Source organism: Cyprinodon variegatus, unplaced genomic scaffold, assembly GCF_000732505.1.
Source record: "Cyprinodon variegatus isolate N-32 unplaced genomic scaffold, C_variegatus-1.0 Scaffold1927, whole genome shotgun sequence".
Classification (NCBI taxonomy): Eukaryota; Metazoa; Chordata; class Actinopteri; order Cyprinodontiformes; family Cyprinodontidae; genus Cyprinodon; species Cyprinodon variegatus.
The window spans coordinates 20,653-26,524 of record NW_015152380.1 but is presented as its reverse complement, the minus strand read 5'-3'; positions in this window follow the sequence as shown (position 1 = coordinate 26,524).

Here is a 5,872-nt window from a genome sequence, read left to right as displayed (position 1 = left end):
AACAAAACAGTTATAGTTGCTTCATTAAGAGAAACTGGTAATTTACTATTTGACATAGCATCATCAAACATATCCAATAACAGCGGGGCTAGTTGTTTTGAGAATCTTTTATAAAAATCGATCTGAAAGCCATCTGGCCCTGGAGACTTTCCATTTTGCATCGCAGAGATGGCCAAGCTGATTTCCCTCAGTTCAATTGGTTCATCCAGACATTCTCTCTGATTAGGAGACAATGTAGGGACTTCCAGATTTAAGAAAAAATTACGGAACAATGTTGTGTCCTTTAAAGATTCTGAAGTATACAAATCAGAATAAAAATCTTTAAAAATGTTGTTGATTCTTAAGGGGTCTGTGGTGGTCCTTCCTGTTTCATCTTCAATTTCAGATATAATCTGTGCCGCTGACTTAGACTTAAGTTGATGTGCCAAAAGACGTCCTGATTTTTCTCCCTGCTCATAATATAACCCTCGGGATCTCATAATAAGTCATTCTGTTTCAGATGTAGATATTAAGTTATACTGTGTTTGCAATGATATTCTTTCCTTATGAAGTGATGCGTTTGGGGAGGTAGAGTTCTTCTTATCTAATTCAAATATAGCTTCAATCAACTTTTGTTTTTGTTTCTTTCCTTATTAATATAAGAAGAATATGCAATTATCTCTCCTCTAAGATAAGCCTTAAGGGTTTCCCATAAAAGTGATGCACTGAAATAAATAATGCAACCTCTTTTGGCATATAATTAATCATATTTAGATACTTTAACACAATTGTATAATGTCCTACCCTGCTAACATGAAACAATTGTGTTAAAACTAAATATGATTGAGTAAATGGCAAAAATGGTTGCATAATTTTTTTCAGTGTGGGGACACATCATCAGTCTTATTAGTTTCAAGGAATCTGTTGATGGCTACCTCAATTGAGGTGCAGAATGTGTTATCTGACTGTATGGTGGTGTTAAAATGCCACTGAGACCGACAACTGAAGTTTTGGCAAAAAGTGAGATTCATTATTATGGGAGCATGGTCTGATTCTACAATGGTTGAATATTCAACTGCCTGTACTGAATTCAAGAGTTTTCTGTGAATGAAAAAATAATCAATCCTAGAATAAGTGTGATGCACATTTGAGAAAAAAGAGAATGTCTTTGTATGTGGATTGAAATGTCGCCATGGATCCACACATGTAACATGGTTGAAAAATTCTGAGAACCTGCCAGCCATTTCAGAAATGGTCTGTGTTTTAGGATTAGACCGGTCTAAGTTAGGATCCATTATGCAATTATAATCTCCCCCCAAAATCAGCAGGTTAGTGTCAAGGTCCACCAGCTGAGACACAACTCTTTGCGCAAATCCTGCATCATCCCAGTTGGGAGCATAAATATTTACCATTAAGACGGGTGTCTGATAGAGTGTCCCTGCTACTATTATATACCGGCCCTGTGGGTCAGAGATGACACTGGAAGCATTAAACTGAATTTTTTGTGCATTATTATTGTTGTACCTCTTGCTTTGCTGTTAAAACTAGAATGAAATATTTGGCCCACCCAGTGTTTCTTTAAGTGCAATTGGTCTGAGTTATTTAAATGTGTTTCCTGGAGAAAAGCAATATCTGTTTTTAGGTTTTTAATATGAGAGAATATTCTACCTCTTTTTACAGGACCGTTGAGGCCTTTAACATTCCAAGATATAAATCTTACGGCTGAGCCTGCGCAATTTGCACTATTATTAGCCATATCCACTTATTAGACACAATATTGCAAAAAAAATTAGCCTGTATTCCTTGGCACACCAAACGTCAGTTGTAAGCCTACCTAACACCAATAAATTAGTGGTACACAAAGAAACGATAAGATTACAAACAGCAAACATACAAATAAAATAAAGGGTCCAGTCTACCCATTCATCCCCAAAAAACCCAACCCCTCCTAACTCTGCTGAAATAGCAGCAGGCAGGATTCGTCCCTCATCTAAACACTTCCAACAACTCACTTTCGTTCTGTAACTTCGCTCTCGAGAGAGCTCCTGAAAAAAAAAATCACTTAAAGAAGAAAAATAATAATTTACCTATAACCTGAAGTGATTGTCCACAATTAAGTAAGAGTTAAGACTTAACACAAAGATAATATATCAAGTGTCCACCGAAACATGACAGTTCAGTTTTATTTATTATTATTATTATTTTTTTTTATTTTATTATTTTTTCCCCCATGCACGTAGGTTACTTTACCACTTGCTGTATATGCTGCGTTACTACTCCAGATCCTCCAACTCCGCTAGAGCATCCATCTCCGTCAGGAGATTGCCTGGGTTTTTCTCAATTTTCTGAGAGTAGAATTTTTCAGCCTCCGCAGGCGTCTCAAACAGAAGTGTTTCCTCTCCGTAATAGATGCGGAGAAGGGCAGGGTAGAGAAGGTTGAATTTAATTCCTTTCTTATAGAGGGCCGCTTTGACGTTCCTGAAAGCTGCGCGTTTCTTTGAGAGATGAGCGCTGTGGTCGGGGTAAAATTTCAGGGTGTGTTCCTCGTATTTCATTTCGTTCCGCCTTGCCCAATTCAGAACTCGCTCGCGGTCTTGGAAGCTGTGGAAGGCGACGAGACCCGGTGAGCTCGTTCCAATCTGGGTGGTGAAGAGAAAGTATCTCCCATGTACTCCTTCAGGAGAGTTGAGACGAACATGATCATGCTGACTGCTTTCTTTTCGCTACCTTCAGGCACGTTAATGATGCGCACATTCATCCTCCTAGACCGGTTCTCAAGGTCATCAATGCGATCCGTCAGAGTAGCGTTTAGCTTTTTCAGTTCCACGATATCTTTCTCGGCCTCGAACAGTGCATCAAAGTTGTCACCTGCTGTGGTCTCCACCACAGCAACCCTCTTTTCCAGAGTATCCACCATCTCTTGGAAATTCGCTATAGATGCCTGGATAGGTGCTAGCCATAGGTGCTAGTCATGTCCATTTTCAAATGTTTGCGTTGTTTTTCCATTTCTGCAGCTAATAACACACCAAAATCTTCAGCATTGGCAGCCGCCATGTTAGCTACTTTACTGCTTAGAGTTCGGATGGACTACTTCTCAGACTCTTTTTTTTTTTAACATTCTTAGTAACCTAAAATGAGCTGATAATATTAATAATAAACTTACCAAGCTATCACTTCGGTGTTAAGTCGGATTTATAGGTGTATTCAGGTGGTTATCGTCAAAAACTCAGGAGCCTCTCATTGTCACGACCGGCTCCTACATGTTCCCAAAACTACCATTTTCTATTCAGTTTGAATTAGAACTGTTAAATTCATCTGTAAAAATTAAAGGATTTTTTTGTTGTGGAAAAAAAATTAGCAGATGATAACTGGGATCCTATCTCAATACCACTGAAGCTATCACCTTAATAATTATAATTAATTATAAATAGCAAAATATAATTTGTAGTGAAAAAGAATGTATGAGCATCTCCCTGAAATGAGTTTTTTGAACTTGGGATGTCTGTATTAGTGTTTAAACTCTAGTGAAGTAAAGCTTGTCAAAGCTTCAACAACAACTCAAAACATATTACTTTAACATAGCATAGCATGCAGTCCATCCTGTTAGCTTTGTCTTTACTCATCAGTAAACACATGAAATGACATATTGTTTAACTAGATTCTGTACCTAACTGTGTCACACCTGCAAACCTCTGTCCATTTCCGGCATGTAACAGACAGGTATTATTAGGTTTTACCAGACTTGCACATCATCAATAAAAATAATCTTAACAATTACCTTAAAAGCCTTAGGTACAGTCTTAATCACATCTAAAGGTGGAAATAAACAGGAATACTTCTTTAAATAACTTGGTTGGAACTGGATCTAACATAAGTTGAAGCCTTTGATGAAGAGAATAGTTACGCTAACTCTGAAAGTTCAACTGGATCTAAGCAGTCTAAACCAGGTTCAGATTCTATGGCTTCCTCAGATGCTGCCCCACCCTCCAGAGATAAACCAATCATAGTTAGAGGAGTGCTGATGACGTTATCCTTAATAGAATCACCCATAATAGTATTACCCATAAATGATCCCATAAATTATAACAGCAGGGGGAACGGACAGTTCACTAGAGCTCTGGGTGGGTATAGCAACTGTATTGAAAAGAAAACTAGGAAACTCCCTTTTCTCCTTTAATAAAGAGAAATATGCTCCTCTACTTCTGCGAAGGGTCATTTTATACAGCAGTTGACTGTTTTTTCTTCTTTTTTTTACAGTGTCCTGTCTGGCAATGTGGCAATAATAATTGTCTTGATGCCAAAAAGTGCCCAACAGATTTTACTTTCACAAGTGTAGCAGTATGGCAATTGCCATACTGCTACACTTGTTTACATTTTTTTACATTTTTTTTTACATTTTTTACATTTTTAAACACTTGTTTACATTTTTGCAGCTCCAGACAGATTTATTTTTTGTTTTTTTTTGGTCCAATATGGTCTTTGAGCAGTTTGGGTTACCGACCCCTGTGCTAAGCTAAAGCTAGCCTAGGCTACCACCAGAAATAAAAACCATGGGAATTTGACATGTGCCCAGTAGAAAAATTCAGCAATGGAAAATGTGTTTAAATTTGCTTCTGGACAAAGAGATTTAAGCTCAAATGGAGAGAGTGTGAGCAGCACCACAGCATGTAGATCTACTGAACAACAACCAAAACAGGAAGAGACACAATACGCCGTACAGAAGCCTCGGGAGTTTACTAGTGGTTCCTAGAATGTCTTAAAGTAGAATGGAATGCAGATCTTTTAGTTATCAGGATCCTCTAGTCTCCTGTGGAACCATCTAGCAGTTTTAGTCCATGAGGCAGACACCCTGTCTACTTTTAAGGCTAGGCTTAAAACCTAAAGCTTGTAGTTAGAGTGGCTCAGGTTATCCTGAGCTATCGTGGATTGCTGCTATATTTATAAACTGAACGAAAATTTATTTGAAATATATGAGGGTTATCTGTCAGTACAGGGCCAGCCCAAGGCATAAGCAATCTAAGGCTACGTTCACACTGCAGGCCTTGATGCTCAATTCCATTTTGTTTGTGAAATCTGATTCTTCTGTGTGGTTTTTCACATTTCCAAATATATGCGACTTGTATGTGATCTCCTGTGTGAACTGCATTCACGCTACTTAAGTGTCCCACATGTGCAGTAGAGGACGCAATGACATCACAAGCAAGCGTGATGTGTTTACAGAAATAAACATGGATGGTAGTGCTGGAGCGCATCTTGCAATCTTCATCAGCGTGTGTGAGCTGTGATTGACACTTCATCAGACGCTCCTTTGGCTGTGATTGGTTGTTTTTACCCGTCCCGAAGTATTCTTTCCAGATTGAAATACAGGCAGTGTGCGGGACCAATTGAAGCAGTTTTTTTCACAGGTTAGATATCACATGTACTGTTGTCTGGGCATAGGGACAGTTTTAGCCAATATGACAAAAAAGTGATTTTTAAAAACTTACAGACTTCAGCTTTAAGTGATTACTTAGGCCCTGAGGGGAAACAGGGGGCCCCAGGATTTATTTTTATTTTTTGCATGTATAATGATTTCTAAATAAATAAAGTAGGGAAAACACAAGTTTGTGATTCACTTATTCAATTTCAATTCAATTCAGTTAATTTATATAGCGCCAAATTCACAACACATGTCATCTCAATGCACTTTACAGTTCAACCAGATCATACAGTCAAATTGATACAAAGTTTTCTATCTAAGGAAAACCAGTTGATTGCATTGACTCATTGACTCAAATACAATCCCCCACACTAAGCATGTGGAGAGGAAAAACTCCCTTTTAACAGGAAGAAACCTCCAGCAGAACCAGCCTCAATATGAGCGGCCATCCGCCGAGGCCGACTGGCGTTCAAG